Raw genomic sequence first — 26773 nt, 5'->3', positions numbered from 1 at the left:
AGTGCAATTGCTGGGTCATAGGGCAGTTCTATTTTCAACATTTTGAGGAACCTCCATGCTGTTTTCCAGAGTGGTTGCACCAGCTTGCATTCCCACCAACAGTGTAGGAGGGTTCCCCTTTCTCCGCATCCTCGCCAGCATCTGTCATTTCCTGACTTGTTGATTTTAGCCATTCTGACTGGTGTGAGGTGATATCTCATTGTGGTTTTGATTTGTATTTCCCTGATGTCGAATGATATGGAGCACTTTTTCATGTGTCTGTTGGCCATCTGGATGTCTTCTTTGCAGAAATGTCTGTTCATGTCCTCTGCCCATTTCTTGATTGGATTATTTGTTCTTTGGGTATTGAGTTTGCTAAGTTCTTTATAGATTTTGGACACTAGTCCTTTATCTGATATGTCGTTTGCAAATATCTTCTCCCATTCTGTCAGTTGTCTTTTGGTTTTGTTAACTGCTTCCTTTGCTGTGCAAAAGCGTTTGATTTTGATGAAATCCCAAACGTTCATTTTTGCCTTTGCTTCCCTTGCCTTTGGCGATGTTCCTAGGAAGATGTTGCTGCGGCTGAGGTCGAAGAGGTTGCTGCCTGTGTTCTCCTCAAGGATTTTGATGGATTCCTTTCTCACATTGAGGTCCTTCATCCATTTTGAGTCTATTTTTGTGTGTGGTGTAAGTAAATGGTCCAATTTCATTTTTTTGCATGTGGCTGTCCAATTTCCCCAACCATTTATTAAAGAGGCTGTCTTTTTTCCATTGGACATTCTTTCCTGCTTTGTCAAAGATTAGTTGACCATAGAGTTGAGGGTCTATTTCTGGGCTCTCTATTCAATTCCATTGATCTATGTGTCTGTTTTTGTGCCAGTACCATGCTGTCTTGATGATGATAGCTTTGTAATAGAGCTTGAAGTCCGGAATTGTGATGCCACCAACTTTGGTTTTCTTTTTCAATATCCCTTTGGCTATTCGAGGTCTTTTCTGGTTCCATATAAATTTTAGAATTATTTGTTCCATTTCTTTGAAAAAGATGTATGGTACTTTGATAGAAACTGCATTAAATGTGTAGATTGCTTTAGGTAGCATAGACATTTTCACAATGTTTATTCTTCCAATCCAGGATCATGGAACATTTTTCCCATTTCTTTGTGTCTTCCTCAATTTCTTTCATGAGTACTTTATAGTTTTCTGAGTATAGATTCTTAGCCTCTTTGGTTAGGTTTATTCCTAGGTATCTTATGGTTTGGGGTGCAATTGAAAATGGGATTGACTCCTTAATTTCTCTTTCTTCTGTCTTGTTGTTGGTGTAGAGAAATTTCTGTGCATTGATTTTATATCCTGACACTTTACTGAATTCCTGTACGAGTTCTAGCACTTTTGGAGTGGAGTCTTTTGGGTTTTCCACATAGAGTATCAGATCATCTGCGAAGAGTGATAATTTGACTTCTTCTTTGCCGATTTGGATGCCTTTAATTTCCTTTTGTTGTCTGATTGCTGAGGCTAGGACTTCTAGTACTGTGTTGAATAACAGTGGTGATAATGGACATCCCTGCCGTGTTCCTGATGTTAGCGGAAAAGCTTTCAGTTTTTCTCCTTTGAGAATGATATTTGCAGTGGGTTTTTCATAGATGGCTTTGATTATATTGAGGTATGTGCCCTCTATCTTTATACTTTGAAGAGTTTTGATCAGGAAGGGATGCTGTACTTTGTCAAATACTTTTTCAGCATCTATCGAGAGTATCATATGGTTCTTGTTTTTTCTTTTATTGATGTGTTTTATCACATTGACTGATTTGTGGATGTTGAACCAACCTTGCAGTCCTGGAATAAATCCCACTTGGTCGTGGTGAATAATCCTTTTAATGTACTGTTGAATCCTATTGGCTAGTATTTTGGTGAGAATTTTTGCATCTGTGTTCATCAAGGATATTGGTCTATAGCTCTCTTTTTTGATGGGATCCTTGTCTGGTTTTGGGATCAAGGTGATGCTGGCCTCATATGATGAGTTTGGAAGTTTTCCTTCCATTTCTATTTTTTGGAACAGTTTCAGAAGAATAGGAATTAGTTCTTCTTTAAGTCTTGGGTAGAATTCCCCCGGGAAGCCGTCTGGCCCTGGGCTTTTGTTTGTTTGGAGATTTTTGATGACTGTTTCAATCTCCTTACTGGTTATGGGTCTGTTCAGGCTTTCTATTTCTTCCTGGTTCAGTTGTGGTAGTTTATATGTCTCTAGGAATGCATCCATTTCTTCCAGATTGTCAAATTTGTTGGCGTAGAGTTGCTCATAGTATGTTCTTTAATAGTTTGTATTTCTTTGGTGTTAGTTGTGATCTCTCCTCTTTCATTCATGATTTTATTTATTTGGGTTCTTTCTCTTTTCTTTTTGATAAGTCTGGCCTGGGGTTTATCAATTTTATTAATTCTTTCAAAGAACCAGCTCCTAGTTTCGTTGATTTGTTCTATTGTTTTTTTGTTTTCTATTTCATTGATTTCTGCTCTGATCTTTATGATTTCTCTTCTCCTGCTGGGCTTAGGGTTTCTTTCTTGTTCTTTCTCCAGCTCCTTTAGGTGTAGGGTTAGTTTGTGTACCTGAGACCTTTCTTGTTTCTTGAGAAAGGCTTGTACCGCTATATATTTGCCTCTCAGGACTGCCTTTGTTGTGTCCCACAGATTTTGAACTGTTGTATTTTCATTATCATTTGTTTCCATGATTTTTTTCAATTCTTCTTTAAGTTCCCGGTTGACCCATTCATTCTTTAGAAGGTTGCTGTTTAACTCCATGTATATGGGTTTTTTCCAAACTTCCTCTTGTGGTTGAGTTCTAGCTTCAGAGCATTGTGGTCTGAAAATATGCAGGGAATGATCCCAATCTTCTGATACTGGTTGAGTCCTGATTTAGGACCGAGGATGTGATCTCTTCTGAAGAATGTTCCATGTGCACTAGAGAAGAATGTGTATTCTGTTGCTTTGGGATGTAATGTTCTGAATATATCTGTGATGTCCATCTGGTCCAGTGTGTAGTTTAAGGCCTTTATTTCTTTGTTGATCTTTTGCTTGGATGATCTGTCCATTTCAGTGAGGGGAGTGTTAAAGTCCCTACTATTATTGTATTATTGTTGATGTGTTTCTTTGATTTTGTTATTAATTGGTTTATATAGTTGGCTGCTCCCACGTTAGGGGCATAGATATTTAAAATTGTTAGATCTTCTTGTTGAACAGACCCTTTGAGTATGATATAGTGTCCTTCCTCATCTCTTATTATAGTCTTTGGCTTACAATCTAATTGATCTGATATAAGGATTGCCACTCCTGCTTTCTTCTGATGTCCATTAGCATGGTAAATTCATTTCCACCCCCTCACTTTAAATCTGGAGGTGTCTTTGGGCTTAAAATGTGTTTCTTAGAGGCAACATATAGATGGGTTTTGTTTTTTATCCATTCGGATACCCTGTGTCTTTTGATTGGGGCATTTAGCCCATTAAGATTCAGGGTAACTATTGAGAGATATGAATTTAGTGCCATTGTATTGCCTGTAAGGTGACTATTACTGTTTATTGTCTCTGTTCCTTTCTGATCTACCACTTGTAGGCTCTCTCTTTGCTTAGAGGACCCCTTTCAATATTTCCTGTAGAGGTGGTTTGGTGTTTGCAAATTCTTTCAGTTTTTGTTTGTCCTGGAAGCTTTTAATCTCTCCTTCTATTTTCAATGATAGCCTAGCTGGATATAGTATTCTTGGCTGCATGTTTTTCTCATTTAGTGCTCTGAATATATCATGCCAGCTCTTTCTGGCCTGCCAGGTCTCTGTGGATAAGTCAGCTGCCAATGTAATATTTTTACCATTGTATGTTACAGACTTCTTTTCCCAGGCTGCTTTCAGGATTTTCTCTTTGTCACTAGGGCTTGTAAATTTTACTATTAGGTGATGGGGTGTGGGCCTATTCTTATTGATTTTGAGGGGTGTTCTCTGAACCTCCTGAATTTTGATGCTTGTTCCCTTTGCCATATTGGGGAAATTCTCCCCAATAATTCTCTCCAGTATACCTTCTGCTCCCCTCTCTCTTTCTTCTTCTTCTGGAATCCCAATTATTCTAATGTTGTTTCGTCTTATGGTGTCACTTATCTCTTGAATTCTGCCCTCGTGGTCCAGTAGCTGTTTGTCCCTCTTTTGCTCAAGCTTCTTTATTCTCTGTCATTTGGTCTTCTATATCGCTAATTCTTTCTTCTGCCTCATTTATCCCAGCAGTGAGAGCCTCCATTTTTGATTGCACCTCATTAATAGCTTTTTTGATTTCAACTTGGTTAGATTTTAGTTTTTTTATTTCTCCAGAAAGGGCTTTTATATCTCCGGAGAGGGTTTCTCTAATATCTTCCATGCCTTTTTTGAGCCCGGCTAGAACCTTGAGAATTGTCATTCTGAACTCTAGATCTGACATATTACCAATGTCTGTTTCGATTAGGTCCCTGCCTTCAGTACTGCCTCTTGTTCTTTTTTTTGTGGTGAATTTTTCTGCCTTGTCTTTTTGTCCAGCTAAGAGTATATGAAGGTGCAAGTAGAATACTAAAAGGGTGGCAACAACCCCAGGAAAATATGCTTTAACCAAATCAGAAGAGATCCCAAATCGTGAGGGGGGAGAAAGGGGATAAAAAGAGGTTCAAAAAGAAAGAAAGAAAAAGAAAGAAAATAATTTAAAAAAGAAAACGAATAAAGAATAGTATAAAAAAGAAAAAATATACATATTAGATAAACTAGTTAAAAAGCTTAAAAAAAGAAAAGGGTAAAAGTTAAAAATATTTTTTAGCAGAAGAAGAGAAAAAAAATGAAAAAGAAAAAAGATTAAATTAACTGCAAGACTAAAAAATCACAGGGAGAAAGCCATGAGTTCCGTGCTTTGCTTTCTCCTCCTCTGGAATTCTGCTGCTCACCTTGGTATTGAAACTGCACTCCTTGGTAGGTGAACTTTGTCTTAGCTGGGTTTCTTGTTGATCTTCTGGGGGAGGGGCCTGTTGTAGTGATTCTCAGGTGTCTTTGCCCCAGGCGGAATTGCACCGCCCTTACCAGGGGCCGGGCTGAGTAATCTGCTCCCGTTTGCTTTCAGGAACTTTTGTTTCCTGAGCACTTTCATAGCGTTCCGGAGGACCAGAATACAAATGGTGGCCTCCTGGTCTGTGGCCTGGAGGAGCTGAGAGTCCGGGACCCCACTCCTCAGTGAGCCCTCAGAGAACAGCGCCCAGTAACTCCCGTCTGCTGGACCTCCGGCCGTGCTCCAAGCTCACCGAGCCTGTGGCCGGTTCAAGGTAACACCGACCTGCTGGCTTACTGTTGGCTCTGTCTCTGTAGCCGGCTTTCCTGTTCCAATACTCACAAGCTCTGCAACACTCAGACACCCTCCATCCTTCTGTGACCCTGCAGGACCTGAGGCCACGGTGCCCCTGCGTGGGCTTCACCTCGGTTTAGCCTCTGGAGCCATGTCCCTCAGCGGAACAGACTTTTAAAAGTCCTGATTTTGTGCTCCGTTGCTCCGCCGCTTGCTGGGAGCCGGCCCCTCCCCCCAGGGTCTATCTTCCAGTGGCTTTGGATTCACTTCTCCGCCAGTCCTACCTTTCAGAAAGTGGTTGTTTTTCTGTTTCTAGAATTGCTGTTCTTCTTCTCTTCGATCTGCCGATGGATTTGCAGGTGTTTGCAATCTTTAGATAAGCTCTCTAGCTTATCTCCTGCTAGCTGAATTAGTCTCAGCCTGCTACTTCTCCGCCATCTTGACTCCTCCCCCGCAGTTCCAACTTCTAAAAATTTTTGATGTGGCCCCCTTTACACAGCCACACAAATGTAAATCTCTGACAATCAATAACCAGTCTTCTATCACTATTGTTTTGCTATTTCCAGAATGCTGTATAAAGGGAATGATACAAATGTAGCCTTGGGGTTTGGCTTCTTTCAAATAGTAAAATACATTTAAGGTTAATTTATGTTGTGTGAACCAATAGAGAATTGTCTTAGATCTGAGTAGTAATCCATTTTATGAATGTATAACAGTTGGTTTATTCATTCACATGTTGAAAGATATCTTGTTATTCCCAGACTTTGGCCATTATCAATAAAACTGCTACAAACATTCACATACAGGTTTTGTATGAACAGAAAATTTCAATTTTCTTTGGTAAATATCTAGCAGTGGGATGGCTGGATTGTTTTATAAATATATGATTAACATTTTAAGAAACTGTGAACCTGTTTCCAAAGTGCCTGTACCATTTTGCATTCCCAATAGCAATGAATGAGAATTCCTGATGCTCTGTGCTTCCTTTCCTCCCACATTGCATATTGATAGTTTTATTTTTTTTTAAAGTTATGCTACAAGATATGTTGTGTTATGTCACTTTGGTTTTATTTTGCATTTCTTTAATGACTAATAATGTCGAGCACTTTTTCAAAGACTTATTTTCCATTTGTATATCTTGTGCAGGAGTGTTTGTTTAGATATATTGCCTATTTTTTTTCCAGTGATTTTTTTAAAAATTGAGTGTGTACGTGTGTGTATGTAGGTATGTATGTATGTATTATATAAGTCCTTTATAGGAGAGGTGACTGGCAAATATATTATCCCAGTCTGTGATTTGCATTTTTATTCTCTTACCAGTTTATTTTGCAGAGCAAAAGATTTAACTTAGTGAAACCCAATCTATTAATTTCTTTATGCATTATGCTTTTGCTATCATATCTAAAGACTAATCACCAAATCCAAAGTCATACCAATTTTCTCCTCTTTTCTTCTAGAAATCATATAGTTTTATGTTTTACATTGGGGGCTAATGATCTATTTTTTTTTTTAATGATCTATTTTAAGTTAACATTTGTTTAAGGTGTGAGGCATATACTGAGGTTTATTATTTTGTATATGAACATTTAGTTGGCTTACATCATTTATTGAAAAGATTATCCTTTCTCCATCAAATTGCTTTTGCACCTTGGTCAAAAAATTAGTGGTTCTCTTTTCTCTTTTCTTTTTTGTTTTCCTTTCCTTTATTTCCTTACCTTCCTTTCCTTTCCTTTTTGCTTATTTTTATTTAAAATGACCTTACTTTTTATTTTTATTTTTTTAAAGATTTTTATTTATTTATTTGACAGACAGAGATCACAAGTAGACAGAGAGAGAGAGAGGGAAGCAGGCTCCCTGCCAAGCAGAGAGCCCGATGCGGGACTCGATCCCAGGACCCTGAGATCATGACCTGAGCCGAAGGCAGCGGCTTAACCCACTGAGCCACCCAGGCGCCCCAAATGACCTTACTTTTTAGAGCAGTTTTACAATATGTATAATACTGAGAGGAGTGTACAGAGATATCCCATATACCTCATTAGGGCATAGCTAGATAATGGGATAGTCTTCCTATTACCAATATCACTCACCAGATTGGTACATTTTGTTAAAAACAAAGTATGAACCTACATTGACACATGGTAATCACTCAAAGTCCAGAGTTTACCTTAAGGCCCACTCTTGGCATTGTGAATTCTGTGGGTTTGGATAAATGTTTAATGACATATATCTATCATTATAAATCATATAGAGTATTTTATTACCCTAAAAATCCTCTATTCTCTACCTATTCATTTTCTCCTCCCTCAACCCTAGTAACTTTCAATCTTTTTATTTTTTTCCATAGTTTTCCCTTTTCCAGAATGTCATAGAGTTGTCATACAGTATAGAGCCTTTTCAGATTAGTTTCTTTCTCTTTATAGTATATATTTATGTTTCCTCCATGTCTTTTCATGGCTTGATATCTCATTTCTTTTTGGTACTGGATACTATTTCATTGTCTAGCTGTATCACAGTTTATTCATTCATTCAATTTCAGAGGGGAAACTTGGTTGCTTCCAAGCATTGACCTTATGAAAAAGCTGCTATAGATGCCCATGTACAGACATAGTTTTTAACTTCTTTGAATAAATACCGAATAGTACAAATGCCGGATGGTGTGTTATAAGTGTGTCTACTCTATTACAAAGTAGCTATACCATTTTGCATTCTGACCAGCAATATGTGAGAGTATGTGAGAGTGGCAATATGCCACTTCCTTGCCAGCATTTGGTTTTGTCAGCATTTCTGATTTTGGCCATTCTAGTAGTTATGTAGAAGTATCTCATTATTTTATTTTTTTTAAGAATTATTTATTTATTTTAGAAAGAGAATTATTTTAGAAAAAGAGAGAGAGAGAGCATAATAGTGAGGGGCAGAGGGAGAAGGAGAGGGAGAGAAAATTTTAAGCAGACTCCACAATGAGCATGAGTCCAGCCTGGGGCTGGATCCCAGAAGCCTGAGATTATGACCTGAACTGAAACCAAGAGTCAGATGCTTAACTGACTGAGCCACCAAGGAACCCCTCAGTGTTGTTTTAATTTGTATTTCCTGATGACTGAAAATATGGAGCATATTTTCAAATTCTTATTTGCCATATGTATTTCTTTCCTGGTTAGGTGTATGTCAAGATTATTAGACCATTTTTAAGACCATTTTTAAATATTGATTGATTGATTGATTTTTAAAGTATTTTATTTATTTATTTGACAGAGAGAGAGATCACAAGTAAGAGAGGCAGGCCAGTGGTTGGGGGGGGGGGGAGAAGGGCTTGATCCCAGGACCCTGAGATCATGACCTGAGCCGAAGGCAGAGGCTTAACCTACTGAGCCACCCAGGCACCCTTAAGACCATTTTTAAAAAATAAAGTTGTTTTCTTAATGTTGTTTTAGGAGTTCTTTGTATATTTTGGACAGTAGTTCTCTAAAAGATGTGTCTTTTGCAAATATTTTTCCTTGTATGTGGCTTATCTTCTATTGTCTTTATATTATCTTCTGTAGACCCGAAGTTTTAATTTTAATGAATTTTAGCTTATCGCGGGGGGGTGGGAGATTGGGGTACCAGGTGGTGGGTATTATAGAGGGCACGGCTTGCATGGAGCACTGGGTGTGGTGAAAAAATAATGAATACTGTTTTTCTGAAAATAAATAAATTGGGAAAAAAAATCTAAAAAAAAAAAATGTACCCTTTACTGAGAAAAAAAAAAAATTTAGCTTATCAATTATTTACTTCATGAAACACATCTTTCATGGTGTACCAATATTTTCTAGAAATTTTAAGTTTTGCATGTTACATTTATGTTTGTGATCCATTTTGAGTTAATATTTGTGAAATGTGTAAGGTCTCTATCTAAATGCTTTTTTTTTTTTTTGCATGTAGATGTCCAAGTGTTTCAGTACCATTTGTTAGACTATCTTTTTTTCATTGCAGTACCTTTGTTCCTCTGTCAAAGACTGGTTGATTATATATTTATGTCTGTCTATTCCTGGTCTCTATTTTGTTCCATTGATCTATTTGTCTATTCTTCTGACACTATCACAGTTTCTTGATAACTGTGGCTTTTTAGTAATTCTTGAGGTTGACTAGTATCAGTCTTCCAACTTTGTTCTTCTCCTTCAATACTTTGTTGGTTATTCTGTGTCTCTTGCCTCCCCATATAAACTTTAAAATTCATTTGTCTATAACTATAAAATAGCTTTGTTCTACTTTGTCTTCTAATCTTTTTATGCCTTTATGGTTTTAACTGAGCATTGTACATGATTCCTGATTCCATTTTTTTTCTTATTTCTTGACATATTAGCTATACATCTTTTTTAGTGGTTGCCCTAGAGTCTACAATGTATATTTACAACTAATATAAGTCCATTTCCAAATAATAATATTCCACTTCTTGGATAGTGTAAATATCTTATAATAATAAAGTAATGCTGATTCCTTCCAGATTTCTCTCCTATTATTGTTGTTATTAATTTCACATTTGTATAAGCAGATGTACATTTGTAGGATATATATTAAGTATACATAAATGGGTACATTGTTTCTATTATTACTTTGAATAAACTGGTATCTATGGGGTCAATTAAGAACAAGAAAAATAAAAGTTTTCTTTTACCTCTATTTATTCTTTCTTTGATATTTTTCCTTTCTTTATGTAGATCCAAATTCTGACCTATATTACTTTTTTTCCCCCTTCCAAGATACTTCTTTTAACATTTCTTGGAAAACAGCTCTACTGGCAAGAAATTCCCTCCAATTTTTATTTGAGAAAGTTTTTATTTCTCCTTCATTGTTAAAGGAAAATGTTCCAGGGAAAAAATTTCTAGTTTGGTGTATTTTTCTTTCAACATTTTAAATCCATTATTTTCTTGCTTCTGCGCTTCTCTGGATAAATCATATGAAATTCTTGTCTTTATGCCTTATGAGTAAGGCATTTATTTCATTCTGGTTTCTTTCAGTATTTTTTCTTTCTTTTTTTTTGTAATTTGAAAATATTGTATCTACATACAGTTTTTTAAATTTTTTTTGCTGTCTATTCTGCTTGCTATTATTTTTTATTAAAGTATAATTGGCATATAATACCCTTTTGGTTTTAGGTATACATCATAGTGATTTTATATTTTTATACATTTTAAAATGATCCCCATGAAAAGTCTAATTATCATCTCTCACCATACAAGTTTATTATATTATTAACTGTATGTTGTATATACATATATTAACTGTATATATTATATTATTATCTACATTCCAATGACATTTATTTTATAACTGGAAGCTTGTACCTCTTAACCTCTTATTTGCTATTCTCTGAGCTTCCTGAATCTGTGGTTTGGGGAAATTATTAGTCATTTTCTTTTCAAATATTTATTATGTTCCTTTCTCTTTCTCTTCCCTTTCTGATATCCTTGTTATGCGTATGTTACGTCTTTTACAGTTTTCCCACCATCCTTGGATGTTATGCCTTTTTTTTTTTTTTTAAAGTCATTGTTCTCTTTGCTTTTCAGTGTCATGGATCCTACTGACAGATCCTCAAACTCAAAGATTCTATCCTCATCTGTGTCTAGTCTAGTAGTAATCCCATTAAAGCCATTCTTCCTATTAGCTTTTTTTTTTTTAATTTAGCATTTCTTTTGGATTCTTTCTTAGAATTTTTATCTCTCTGCTTACATTGTCCATCTTTTCTTGCTTAATGTTTACCTTATCCATTAGAGCCCTTATAATATTAGTCATTGATACTTTAAATTCCTAGTTTAGTAATTCTAACATCCCTGCCATGTCTGCATTGAGCAGAAGCCTGACATGGGGCTCAGTCTTACAACGCTGAGATAACGACCTGACCTGAAACCAAGAATTGGACACTTAACTAACTATGCCACCCAGGTGCCCCAGAATGGGATTCTTTGATTAAGTCGTAGTTTTAGAAGGGCGCTCTAAACCTGAGTCTTGGGGTTGTGGCCTTCATAAATGTTCCTGTCCTCTTCCAGATATAATGCTGGCTTATAGTCCTGCCCCTTCCATTAGGGTAGGACTTTTTATTTTTCTCTCTTCTTCTTTCCAAGCTGCAGTAGGTTTCCACCAGTACACCTAGGCTATCAATTTTATTGTTGTTTGTTTGTTTTGGGTTTTGGCTCTTCCACTGCAAATTAAAGCTCTTAATTCTTAAGGACAATAAACATATGGTCCTGGCTAAAGTTTCAACAGAATTTGCTGCTACTTCCCCAAGTCAGCATCACAAAGAAAGTTTTCCCTGGATTCCTTCCCTCCTTCTGGTAAGACTTTTTCTAATCCTCTTGGAGGATTTTCTGAAGGAAAAGCCAGAAAGAGGGTAAGAATTTACTATCTGAAACTTGTAAGTTTTTTACATTCACCTGTTAACCCACTCAACCTTAACAATTTCTTAAGATTCCTAGCTGAAACTTCCTCAGTTTCTGTGATGTTTTGTTTCTTCTTCCCTAGGTAAACAATTGTTCCAATCTTGTTTCTCCCTGTAGGTTCCTGTCTCTCTCCATATTTTGGATTATTTTTATGCTATGTAACCTCAGTTCTCTCATAGAATCAAGAAAAATGTTAAATTGCAGTTTGTTTATCTACTTTGTTGTTATAAGTAAAAGCAATGCTGGTTTTAGGTCTCTACATCTCAGAGCTGAAACTGAAGTTTAATGAATTTTTTCTTAGTTTCATATTTACTCCAAATTATAAGAAAACAAATTGGTTATTGTTTTGAGAGTAGAATACAACAGTGTGTAGATATGAGTATTTTGCAATGTAATTACTACTACATTTCTTGATGACAAATGTCCTCATACCACTCATCATCATTTTTTTTTTTTTAATTGCACTGGAGATTGAGTTCAGTACTCTTTACCTGACTTAGAAAGTCTTGAGTACTTAACTTTCAAGCTGAGTACTATGTGTACAATTACATATCCTCATCCCCATGTCCACTATCTTCCAACTACACTTCTTTTGGGTACTTAAGTACTCTCTCCTCCCCCCTTAAGAAATTAAAAATGTTCATCCTCATATCTTCTGCATCAAGCTAATTTAATTTCTGTTCCTCTTGCTTTAGGATTAAACTTTATAGACTTTATAAGAGTACCCTTCTATGAATCTCCAATCTGGAGTGCAATTTTCTCTTAGGACTTTCTTCTATTTGTTTTCTTTTATACAGTTCACACTTAAAATTATTTCACCAATATTTACTACCTACTCTAGATTATAAACTCTATAAACAAACAAAAAAAAACCCTTTCATGTCTTGTTTACCTCTATAATCTTATAGACTGACATATTATTGACAGCCAACAAGAGGCAACAATATACCCAGTTTCCAAGATTGGATGGAACTTGACAAAGTATCAAGCAGAGTGTAAGTTAGGAAGGCTGACAGTCAAGAAAGGAATAGTGTTTCAAGAAAGAAGTAAAGTCTGAAGGAAGTCTTGATTGTCAGTGGAGAAAGTTAGGTATATCTTGGTAGTATAGCAAGGCCAAAGCATTGGGAAATGTGGTGGTGACTGAAGGTCACCAACAAAGATTGTGTTAATGGGAAAGCGAGTATCCACCACCCATGGAAGGGAAATCATATTTCAGGTCCACACAGTAAGATATTAGAGAGCATATATCTTATGTCTCTGCTTTTGTTTAGATTGGTTTTAGAATTGTATTTTGTTGAATTGGTATGTAGATATTAATGGTATCAACTGATAGGAATTAAAGAGAAAGCTGGTTATGGTCTCTATACCAGTGGTTTTCAAACTTTAGCATACATAAGTATTACATAGAAGTTTTCTTTAAACACAGATTTGGGAGCTCTACCCCAGAATTTCTGATTCAGCTCTGTTTTGGGTAAGGACAAGAATTAGCATTCTAAACAATTTTCTAGTTATGAAGTTGCTTCTTTAGAGACCATATTTTGGCAAATACTGCACTTGACCGCACATTTAGTTTCCGTGGAATCACATTCATTTTGCAAGCTTTAATCATTCCCTGCTTTCCTCTTCTGATAGTTTAAACAAGCAAACAAACAAATGGAATAAGATTTCAGATACTAATAGGTAGTTTTACTATGTGATTATAGAGGTACACCAACAGTGAATCATATGGTCTGCAGCTGAGAGGAATTAAAGTTGAAAGGAATTTTTGTTCTCCTTTTCTCTTTCCCTCAGTATTACTATGAGAGGAAATTTGGAGCCTTAATGCATTAGTGCAGTTTGTGCCTCATTTTGAATATCTAAAGTGATGATAAATCCATGGTCTTCCTTCCTTCCTTTCTTCCCTTCCTCCCCTTTCTTCCTCATTTATTTATTATTTATTTATTCATTCATTCATTCCTATTTTTTTCAAGATACCACATTGTCTAATTTGTTCTAGAATTATCATTTTTCTACTTTTAAAATCATTTTTTTAAATTTAAAGCATATAGCCATTAGTTTTTATTCCTTTGTAAATACCTTTAAAGAATTCAGTTTACTTCCTGTACCATACTTTCTATGGATTTTGTGTAGAGAACCAATTTAATCTCCTGCATGGTATATGGATTATAATTCATATTTGTATTTGGTTAAATTCAGAAGACTCTACATGATTTTGTTCATGTGGTTTCAAAAATCTTAAGTATATACTTAACATATATAATTTAAAGAGGTCAGTATGGAAATTTTGAGATATTGTCAACTCAGAAAAGATCGCTGTTTGGTGGGATATTGCCTGGAGAAAGTTACAAATTCTATCCACATATTGTATTCTTTGAAAACTGGGTAATGAGACTTGTCCCTTTTTTTCCTGAGTGTTTTCATCTATTAAATGACATGATAATATTATCTGCTTCATAACATGATATTCAGAATTAAGCATCCAACAATAGAAAGACTGGGGCATAATCGATAGTCAAAAAAATTGAAGATCATTATTATTAGTTGAATATTAATTTCCCTCTAGTGTTATTCTTAGATAATATTTTTTGCCTTATTCTCTTTACCAGGGGGCTTTTACTAAAATCTCTTGAAGTTCTAGTTATTATTTGTAGAGCTACAGTTTACTGAATACTTACTAAGATCTAGGCACTGTGCCAAAATCTTCACTTACTATCTGTGATTTACTATTCAAAGTAATATTGGATGCAATATTATTATCCCAATTTTATAAATCTAGATAATGATACTTTGGGAAGTCTTATGTTATTATATATTAAGCAAAAATTATAAGTACACAATTTCACTTAGAGGTAGGATAAAATGAGGGTTAAAAACATGGACACCAGGATTTTGAAAAGATAAAGTAGATTACTTTTCCCTATTTCTTTTGTTAAACATGGCTAAAAGCTCTGGATGTCATATATAAAATAAACATAAGAGTCAGAAAGATGGAGATAAGGAAAACTGGCTAGGGACCTAAGGACAGAAGAAAAAAAATGTTGATGAGTTCCCAGAATTTTCTTTTTATCTCACATATACTTTCTGCTAGAAAAACAGGCAATCTGGAGATACCAAAGAGCTCAGATAGTGAAAGCCATAAGAAAAACCTACTGTGCCAAACAAAGGACCAATAAAGGGGCTACCCAGCAAGATGGGAATTTTTTTAGAAAATAACCATTCTGTTACAGCTGAATAATCCAGAGAAGACTCTGGCCACATTCACAGTCACCTCAGCAAAGGTTGAATGGAGAGCCTAGACTTCTATCCTTACTAGACTCTAAGGTAGTACCTCAAACCCCAGTCAGCAAAGAAGGTTGAGTGAAGAATCAAAATTTTATGCATATCAAGTGATAGAAAGGCCATCACCTTATATGGTATCCATGGAAACCACTTGGGAAGCCGGAATATCCACTACCATTTGGCAGTAATAATATACTCTTTCCTTTCCCTAAGAGGATGATGTCAGAGGAAGCCCAGTGGAGAATCAGGACTGTTACCACCAGCCAGTGGTATGGAGACTTCTCTGACCACAGTGTCAAAGGAAGCCAAATTGAAGACATTGTCCTCTTGTAGTAATGAAGCAGTAATGATTCCCTTTTAGGTTTGTCAGAGAAGTCCTACTAAAAGAGAAGATTCAAATAAGATCCAGAGCCTCATAAAATAATACCCCAATTTTAAAAATTTCAATAAAAAATCATTTGTTATACCAAAACCATGAAAATATCAACTTGAATGAGAAGAGACAATCAACAGATGCTAACACCGAGATTATAACCTCTTTGAATGAAACAGAGGAAAGAAACAAAGAAATAACCCAATTTTGAAGTATCTGAGTCTATAGCAAATAATTTAATACTATTGTCATCAAAGTCTAGAAGAAGATGGAGAGGGGTAGGTATTGTCGAAGGCTGGGGGTAGGTGTTGCAAAAGCAAAACAAAACAAAACAAAAACAAAGTTAAAGATATAATAGTAGAAAATTTCCCTGGTCTGCCAAAAAATATAACCTACAGATCCAAGAAGCTGATTGAGCCCTAAAGAGAAAAAACACAAAAAAATACATACTGGGGTGCTTGGGTGGCTTAGTGGGTTAAGCCTCTGCCTTTGGCTCTGGTTATGATCTCAGGATCCTGGGATCAAGCCCCACATCAGGCTCCCTGCTCAGTGGGGAGCCTGCTTCCCCCCCCCCCGCCTGCCTCTCTACCTACTTGTGATCTCTCGCTCTGTGTCAAATAAATAAATAAAATCTTTAAAAAAAAAAGAAATACATATCAATGTACCTAACTAAATTTCAAAAAACTACAAAGCAAAATTTTGAAAGTAGCCAAAGAGAAATGCAACAAAACAGTTGAGTTCTCATCAGAAACCATAAAGTTCAGAAGAAAGTACACAATATCTTTGAAGCGTTAAAAGAAAAGAGCCATCAAACCAGAATTCTGTATCTGCTCAAATATTATCCAGGAAAGAAGAGGGAATTAATACATTCTCAGATTAAGGAAAAATAAGAGAATTTGTTTCCCAGAAACCTAACCTAAAGAATGGCCAAAGTAATTTCTTTAAACAGAAAAGAAATAGTAAAAGAAGAAATCTTGTCATATCAGGAAGGAAGACCAATGCCAAGAGCAAACATATGGATAAATATAGTAGATTGCTGTTCTGTGCTTGAATTTACTATATGATACTTGGAAATTGAAACAAATTATAACACTCTTGGATGTGTTATCCAGGTATGTAGAGAAAATATTTATGACAATAAATTATAAATGGGAGATGGTAAAAGAGAGGGAGATATGACGGGAGGTAGTATTTCCACACTTGAATTGGTAAAATGTTGACACAACTAAACTGTGGTAAGGTATGTCTATACAATATGACATCTAGAACAACTATTAAATAATGTGTGCAAGAAAATACATGCAAAAACATCATACTAAGTAAAAACGAAATTCTAAAATATGTTTACATCAACAGGAAGATAGGGAGAACAAAAATGAGAGATAAAAAAATGGGACAACCCCCCATAAATGGGTGAATTAAGTTCTAACATCAGTTATATTATATTAAGTATAAGTGGCCTAAATGCACCAATTAAAAAACAGATTGGCAGAGTGGATAAAAATACTCAGTGACCTAGCCATCCACACTCTCTACAAGAAACTCACCTCAAATACAACACTCTCAAGGGTATTATGCTAAGTGAAAGGAATCTCAAAGTTTAAATACTGATTTTTTACAACATTCTCAAAATGACAAATTATGGAGACATAAAACAGATTGATAATTGTCAAGTGTTAGGAATGTTGCAGGGCAGAGTGTGAGTTTGAATATAAAGTAGTAACATAAAAAAATTTCCTTGGTGATAAGGATATTTCTCAATTTTTATTTCAGTGATTGGTATATGAATCTATACTCATGATAAAAATGATATGGTATATTTGTATGCATTATATACATGTACACATTGTATCAAGGTCAATTTCCCGGTTTTAATATTTATTATAGTTGCATAAAATGTGACTATGGAGGAAACTGAATGAATGAAGCTCTCTGTAATAATTTTAAAGAGTTTTATGAATCTAAAGAGTTTTATGGGGAAAATCTATAATTTTCCCCATAAAAATTAAAGAGAGGAACACATTAAGAAAATGAAGATAAAAATGATATAATCATATAAGTAGATGGAGAAAAAGTATTTGACAAAATCCAGCATTCATTCATGATAAAGTTCTCAACAAACTAGGTAAGAGAGAACATAACTCAACATAATAAAAGCCATATAAGATAAGCCTACTGATAATATACTCAACAGTGAAAAGTTGAAAGCTTTTTTTAAAAATCAGGAATAAGACAAAGATGCCCACTTCTGTCACTTTCATTTAACATAATAATACTGGTGGTCCTAGCCAGAAAAATTTGGCAAGAAATAGAAATAAAGTGGGGCACCTGGGTGGCTCAGTGGGTTAAGCCACTGCCTTCGGCTTGGGTCATGATCTCAGGGTCCTGGGATCGAGTCCCGTATCGGGCTCTCTGCTTGGCAGGGAGCCTGCTTCCTCCTCTCTCTCTCTGCCTGCCTCTCTGCCTACTTGTAATCTTTCTCTGTCAAATAAATAAGTAAAATCTTAAAAAAAAACAAGAAATAGAAATAAAGTGTATCCAAACTGGAAAGGAAAAAGTAAAACTCTGTTTGCAGATGACATGAAATTATATATAAAAACATCTAACGACTGTACCAAAAACTATTAGGACTAAATAAATGATTTCAGTAAAATTGTAAGATACAAACTCAATCTATAAAAATTAGTTGTGTTTCTATACAATAAAAATGAACTATCAGAAAGAGAAGTTAAGAAAACAAGACCATTTACAATTACATAAGAAACAAAACAAACAAACAAAAACACCTAGATGTGAGCTTGACCAAGGTGGTGAAAGACCTATAGACTGAGAACCAACCATAAGACACTGATGAAAGAAATTTAAGACAATATTAAACAGAAAGATATTCCACGCTCATGGATTGAAAGAGTTTGTGTTGTTAAAATATCCATATTACCCAAAGTGATCTACAGATTCAAAATAATCTTTATGTAAATTCTAAAGGCATTTATTTTATTATTTTTTAAAAGAGTTTATTTATTTATTTAACAGACAGAGTTCACAAGTAGGCAGAGAGACAGGTGTGGGGGGGAAGCAGGCTCCCTGCTGAGCAGAGAGCCCAATGTGGGGCTCAATCCCAGGACCCTGGGATCATGACCTGAGCGGAAGGCAGAGGCTTTAACCCACTGAGCCACCCAGGAGCCCCTAAAGGCATTTTTCAAAGAAATAGGACAAATGATCCCAAATTTGTATGGAACCATAGAAGACTATGAATAGCCATCCTGAGAAAGAAAAATAAAGCTAAAGATATCATACTTTCTGTTTTCATAATATATTACAAAGCTATAGTAATACAAACAGTATGGTATTGGTATGAAAAACAGACACATAAATCAATGGAACAGAATACAGTGCACAGAAACAAACCAACATTTGCATGGTCAATTAATTTATCACAAAGGACCCAAGAATATACAAAAGGAAGAAGAAAAGTATCCTTAACAAAAGGTGTTGGGAAAATTATGCAGCCACACGCAAAAGAATGAAATTAGACCCTAAAATAATTAACTAAACATGGACTAAAGACTTGAATGAAAGACCAGAGATCATGTCTAAAAGAAAACATAAAAGGTAAGTTCCTTGACATTGATCTTGGTAATGATTTTTTGTATCGGACACCAAAAGCAAATGCAACAAAACCAAAAATAAACAAGTGAGACTATATTAAACTAAAATGTTTCTTCACAGAAACCTGAACCCATGAACAGAATAAAAAAAAAACACTGAATGAGAAAAAATATTTTCTAATCATATATCTGAGAAGAAGTTAATATCCAAAATATATAAGGAATTCATACAACTCAGTAGCAAAGAAAATCTGCTAAAAAATGTGCATAAGGTTTAAAAAGACATTTTTCCAAAGACATACAGATAGTCAACACACATAAAGATGGTTAACACATACATGAAAATGTGCTCAACATGGGTAATCATCAGAGAAATTTTTCAAATTAAAATCTTAATAAGATACCACCTCATGCTTGTTAAAATGGCTTTCATCAAAAAGACAAATGATATGTGTTGCTTGGGATGTGAAGACAAGGGAACTCTTGTGCACTATTGGTAACAATGTAAATCAGTTCAGTTACTATGGGAAGCATTATGTAAGTTCCTCAAAAAGTTAGAAATATAACCACCATATGATCCAGCAGTCCAGCTTCTGGGTGTTTATCCAAAGAAAATGAAAACACTAATTTGAACAAACATATATAACCCCATGTTTATTACAGTATTATCTACAATGGCCAAGATATGGAACAACCTAAGTGTTTATCAATGGAGGAATTGATAAAGAAAATATGTCATATATATATATATGATATATGCATATACATCATAATGAAATATTATTATTCAAACATAAAAAACAAATTCTTACCATTTATGACAAATGACAACGTGGTTGGAACTTGAGAGCACTTTGCTAACTGAAATAAGTCAGAAAGAGAAAGACAAATACCATGTGATCTCACTTATATGTGGAAGCAAAAAACAAAATAAGTTACTACATTCAGAGATGAAATTGGTCATTTCCAGAGGCAAAAGTGGGGAAGTTGATGCAATGGGTAAAATGAGTCAAAAGTTTCTAACTTCCTGTTATAAAATAAATAAATCATGGGTATGTAAGATATAGAATAGTAATTATGGTTAATAGTATTGTGATACTTAAAAAAAGGATTTTATTCATTAATTTATTTGACAGAGACAGTGAGAGAGAGCACAACAGGGAGAGCAGCAGAGGGAGAGGGAGAATCAGGGTCTCCACTATGCAGGGAGCATGATGGGACACTCAATCCCAGGACTCTGGGATCATGACCTGAGTGAAGGCAGACACTTAATTGACTGGGCCACATGGGTACCCCAAATAGTCAAGGATTTTAAGAAGTTGTTAAACTGTTGGGACTTTGGAAACATCCATAGTGGGAATACTTACACTTACATACTTATATACTTGTATACTTATACTACCAAAATCAGCAAAAGGTAAAGATTAGGATCTTATTCCTTTAAGAGCTACCTGACTGTCACACCAGTGGTGATTTCTCTTTAGTATACAAATATGTTAAATTTATATTATGTTTAAGAAATAATTATTTCTTAAATTCTCTGTCCTTTCCCAGCTCTCTCCTCTTCACAGACAAATTTCTTCTGATGAGTCTTCACTGACTTCTTCCAATTTTTGATATTTCCTTCATTCTTCAAAGCGCTGAATACTGATATAACTGATTATTAACAGTATTATTCCATAGTACTGCATTTGCTGAAGTAGCTAATGATCTTTGTAGTGCCAAATCATCTGCAGAGATAAAACAGATGGGACTTATTAATAAGATGTAGAGAGCTAAGGTACTATCCATTAGATACCTTCACTGTAAATTTACTCTTTTTCCTTTGTAATTAAGAAGTAATTTGTGGAATATATTTTGTGATTATGTAAATATTATCCCTCATAAATCTTTCAGTCTGTATTTGGAATTTCTTATGATTCTTGCCTAAAAGAGATACAATTTTGAAGTTTGAAAAATGGTGATGTTCTAACTCTAACATTTGTTTCACATTTATTGGTAGAAATTCCATTGCTGAAAAAAATCTTTGTCTTATCTTTATATAGTTTTATAGCTTCTAGACCTTTTAAAGGACAGAACTCAGTATTTACTTTTTTTTTTAGATATTGTTTATTAAAACAAAACTGGGGGCATCACATTGCCTGATTTCAAGCTTCACTACAAAGCTGTGGTCACCAAGACATGGTACTGGCACAAAAACAGACACATAGACCATTGGAACAGAGTAGAGAGCCAGATATGGACCCTCAACTCTATGGTCAAATAATCTTCAACAAAGCAGAAAAAAATATACAGTGGGAAAAAGACAGTCTTTTCAATAAATGGTGCTGGGAAAATTGGACAGCTATTTGTAGAAGAATGAAACTCAACCATTCTTTTACACCATACACAAAGATAAACTCGAAATGGATAAAAGACCTCAACGTGAGGCAGGAATCCATCAGAATCCTAGAGGAGAACATAGGCACTAACCTCTTCAACATCGGCCACAGCAACTTCTTTCAAGATATGTCTCAAAAGGCAAAGGAAACAAAAGCAAAGATGAATTTTGGGGACTTCATCAAGATCAAAATCTGCACAGCAAAGGAAACAGTCCACAGAACAAAGAGGCAACCCATGGAATGGGAGAAGATATTCTCCCATAAATGACAATACAGACAAAGGGCTGATATCCAAGATCTATAAAGAACTTCTCAAAATAACACACACAAAACAGATGATCATGTAAAGCAAAAAGGGCAGAAGACATGAACAGACATTTTCCAATGAAGACATAAAAATGGCTATCAGACACATGAAAAAATGTTTATCATCACTAGCCATCAGGAAGATTCAAATCAAAACTACATTGAGTCAAGCAGATAGAGTCAATTATCATATGGTTTCACTTATTTTTTGAGCATAACAAATATCATGGAGGACAAGGGGTGTTAGAGAGGAGAAGGGAGTTGGGGTAAATTGGAAGGGGAGGTGAATCATGAGAGACTATGGACTCTGAAAAACAATCTGAGGCGTTTGAAGTGGAGGGGGGGTGGGAGGTTGGGGTACCAGATGGTGGGTATTATAGAGGGCACGGATTGCATGGAGCACTTGGTGTGGTGAAAAAAATAATGAATACTGTTTTTCTGAAAATAAATAAATTAAAAAAACAAAACAAAACAAACAGCCAACAACATTGAGATACCACCTTACACCAGCTAGAATGGCCAAAATTAGAAGACAGGAAACAACGTGTGTTGGAGAGGATGTGGAGAAAGGAGAACCCTCTTACACTGTTGGTGGGAATGCAAGTTGGTGCAGCCACTTTGGAAAACAGTGTGGAGATTCCTTAAGAAATTAAAAATAGAGCTTCCCTATTACCCTGCAATTGCACTACTGAGTAATTACCCCAAAGATACAGATGTAGTGAAAAGAAGGGCCATCTATATCTCCATGTTCATAGCAACAATGGCCACAGTCACCAAACTGTGGAAAGAAAAAAGATGCCCTTCCACGGACGAATGGATAAGGAAGATGTGGTCCATATACACTATGGAGTATTATGCCTCCATCAGAAAGGATGAATACCCAACTTTTGTAGCAACATGGACAGGACTGGAGGAGATTATGCTAAGTGAAATAAGTCAAGCAGAGAGAATCAATTATCATATGGTTTCACTTATTTGTGGAGCATAAGAAATAACATGGAGGATATGGGGAGATGGAGAGGAGAAGGGAGTTGGGGGAAATTGGAGGGGAAGATGAATCATGAGAGACTGTGGACTCTGAAAACAATCTGAGAGTTTTGGCGGGGGGTGGGAGGTTGGGTGAGCCTAGTAGTGGGTATTATGGAGGGCACGTATTGCATGGAGCACTGAGTGTGGTGCATAAACAATGAATTCTGGAACACTTAAAAGAAATTTAAAAATAAAAAAAAATTAAAGATTTATTTATTTATCTTTTTGCATGGGAGAGACAGAGAAAGGGAGAGAGAGTGAGGCATGAGCAAGGAAAGGAGAAGAGAGAGAGAGAGAAGGAGGTGGGGAGGTGTCTCAAATAAACTCCACCCAACTTGGAACTCAATATCACACCCTAAGATCCTAACCTGAGCCAAAACCAGGAGTCAGTTGTTTAACCAGCTAAACCACCCAGGGGCCCCTAGAACTCAATATTTTGAATTCATGTCTTTCTACTAGTAATTTCTGTCTCTATAACCATCAACAAATTTCTTTTTTGACTTACTTTTCATCTTGTATCTCTTCTCTTTCATAATGAGAACCTGGCTTCTAACAATGTCAAGGAATATATTTCTTTTTATAATCTTACACTGTACTTGACATAGTTTCAGAATTGCTAAACCCACAGCACTATAAAAACCCTTGCCTTTTAGTAAAGTTGGTTGTTTTTAGCATTGTCTTTAGACTGAAGATAAGAAGTCAACATTTCTCTTCAAAGGTTACATAAATCAGGGGCATCTGGGTGGCTCAGTGGGTTAAAGCCTCTGCCTTCGGCTTAGGTCATGATCCCAGGGTCCTGGGATCAAGCCCTGCATTGGGCTCCATGCTCAGCAGGGAGCCTTCTTCCCCCTCTCTGCCTGCCTCTCTGCCTACTGTGATCTCTCTCTCTGAGTCAAATAAATAAATAGAATATTAAAAAAAAAAATGCATACCAATGTACCTAACTAAATTTCTAAAAACTACAAAGCAAAATCTTGAAAGTAGCCAAAGAGAAATGCAACAAAACAGTTGAATTCTTTATTATGGGGCACCTGTGTGGCTCAGTGGGCTAAGCCTCTGCCTTTGGCTCAGGTCACGATCTCAGGATCCTGGAATCAAGCCCTGCATCAGGCTTTCTGCTCAGCGGGGAGCCTCCTTCCTCCTCTCTCTCTCTGCCTGCCTCTCTGCCTACTTGTGATCTCTGCCTGTCAAATAAATAAATATATTTTTTTTTAAAAAAGTTACATAAATTAGTATTATGCAGTTTTCTCTTAATGTGGTTATATTATTCATTTGAAATATAATTTTATTCCTGTTTCTATTCCATCTTGCAATATTCCTCCATATTTTAAAATTTAGTTCTCTATTTCAAATATGTATGTCATTAACATAACTTCAGAGTTAAATCTATACAAAAAGATATAAATTCAGAAAAGCAGAAAAATTTAACTTCTTTTCTACCCCTTTCATCTAATTTCCCTACCCTCCTCCACTCCCTCTGTAAACAAACAGGTTTGATTATCTTCAAGGTATCCTTCCTGTGTTTCTCTTTGAAAAATTAGACAGACCCATGGACAGACAGATTTTCTGCTTTTTCTTTTACTTGGAAAAGTTAATGTATGTGTGTGTATGCATATATGTTATTTTTCTGTACTTTGTTTCCCCCCTCATAATATCTTATTAAAAGATCATTTCTTCTCAGTTCACAGAGATTTTAAATATCCTTTGGTATTAAAGACCTTGCATTTTTCTGCCTTGATTACTTTTTTATTTATATCATCTTGGTGCCTTTAACTTCTTTTTCATCTTAACATTTTACTGTCTGATTTTGTGTCACTTTAAAATGATATTCTTTGATTCTTACCTATTTCTTTTTTTAAAATTCTTATCTATTTCTAAAACATCAATCAATGAACTGATTACTTTGCCCTTTTCTCCCCTTTTTAAAATTTTCATTTATTCTATTTTACCTTCTATTTACATATTATTCTACTAGCTCTGTTGAAAACATTGTATTAATTTGTAATTAATATATAGGTAAATATATTAAATGTTCACCCACAATTATTTTGCTGAAGACTCTTTCATACATTGCTTAGTTGGATGAAGATCTTTCTCTAATAGACTTTTCTGGAAGTTTCATATGTCTTGAATTTTTGCACATTTAAACAGTTTTTTTTTTATAGTCTTAAAGTGCAGTAGATATATACAGTGCTTATCTTACACTTTTATTTCTGTGAATTTCTTGAAAATGCTGGTTTCATTATAATTTTTTGAATTGTTGGTTTTGAACATTGTTATTCTAGTCTTATATATTATTATAATTTTTTTTATCGTTGCCTGTTAGGGACTCTGAAGAATTTTTTCTCAGTCCTTAAAAGGCTAACTTTACCATAAAATATGTCTTACAGTTGATTATTCTGGGCCAATTATCTCAGATACATGATGAATCCTTGTAATATGTAGCTTTTATTTTTACCTTACTTTTGAGAAATCTTTTAAAATTGTAGTTTAAATGTTATTTCTGGTTTCTCTTGTTTGTTTTCTCTTTCTGCTTTACTGGGTCCAATTATATGTCTATTTGCTCTTCTTTGCTTGGTTTCCTGTTCAATTATTTGCTAACTCTTTCAACTCATTTTTTTATTTCATTTTTTTTTCCTCTCTTGGATGTTTACTATCCTTTCTTCAATGACCTTTAGTAAATTTTTACTCAAATATATTCTGGTTTGTACATCTTGTATTTTATTCTTTAGTACTGAGATAGGTGGTGGGTTTTTTTGTTTTTTGTTTGTTTTGTTTTGTTTTGTTTTTTTGTTTTTTTAATAGTTCACCTGAGTTTGAGAAAATCACATTTCACTTATCTCTATTTTTTCCATTTATGGACTTATGTTTGGAATATCTAATTCAAGTTCTTTTCCCTTATATCTATAATTTTAAAAATTACATTCAATTTTGTAAAGAAGCTATGTTACAGTTATCTTTCCTTCATAGTTGATTTTGTTGAATGGATTTTCATGAGCTGAAAAAGTGCCACCTTCTTTCTATGTCTATCTATATCAAAACCGATGCCTCTCTGAGAATGCTGCTTAGTCCCTCACATTTTTATTTCATTTCTTATAGTCAGTGTTGTATGTTACCAAGTCCCAGACCTGTATTCAGTGTCTCAGCATTTAATGACAAACTTTGTCTTTCCAGAGATGATTTTATATTTGCTTTTATATTGTGCCATTATCCTAAGGTCAAGTGGAAGCTCCTACATGAAAACTTCAAATTAATAGTATGGAAACATTTTTTCATTAAAAAAAAAAAAAAGAAAAGAAAGGAAAAAAAAAAAAAAAAAACCAAATTGGATTCTGCTGCCCCAAGATTTTCTTCATCAAATATGTAAATTCTCCATTTGTTGTTGTTGTTGTTGTTGTTGTTTAACCACTAATTATGTGTCAATCACTGCATTGGACATGGGAGATAAATTCATAAATTATGATTCCAGTTTAGTTGGAATGTGAGCTATAAGTATAGGAGTAGGGAAGCTGAAAATGGAATAGAAGTTTGAGGTAAGTAAATGCATGGCCTTGAGTTCTATGATGAAACCTTATCTATGTAAGTACAATAGGAAAGGCAGAGCCTTTCACATCACTTTAACTTTGGGGACCCAAATATAGTAGATAATTTTACATAAATGATGAGATTGGGGTATTTTAAAGTAGTTTGGCCTCTTCTGATATTATTCTTTTATAATTATTTTCTTGTCTCTATACACCAAAATTGCTCTAAATTCTTGGATAACTGAAATAACATAAACTACAAACACTTTATAATAATTAAATATGTTAGACTCTTATAAAAACATATGCAAACAAAAATAAGTTTCCTAAAAAATAAAATGGATTTCTTTTAAGGATAAAAAGAGAGAGAAAAGTGGGCTTTACTTAGAACTGAAACTGAGCATAGAATTATCTAGAAGCAGACTACACCAGCTAAATAGGGAACATGTATTACTAGTGACCAAACAGAAAACTTTGTCTTATTTTTGAAGTATTAGTACAATTCAAATTCATCTCCCCATTTTTCCACTCCTTAGAAGCAGGAGTGTAAGAGCTTGATG

The sequence above is a fragment of the Neovison vison genome, chromosome 2 (genome assembly GCF_020171115.1).
Source record: "Neovison vison isolate M4711 chromosome 2, ASM_NN_V1, whole genome shotgun sequence".
Lineage (NCBI taxonomy): Eukaryota > Metazoa > Chordata > Mammalia > Carnivora > Mustelidae > Neogale > Neogale vison.
Note: the sequence above shows the minus strand (reverse complement) of the source record.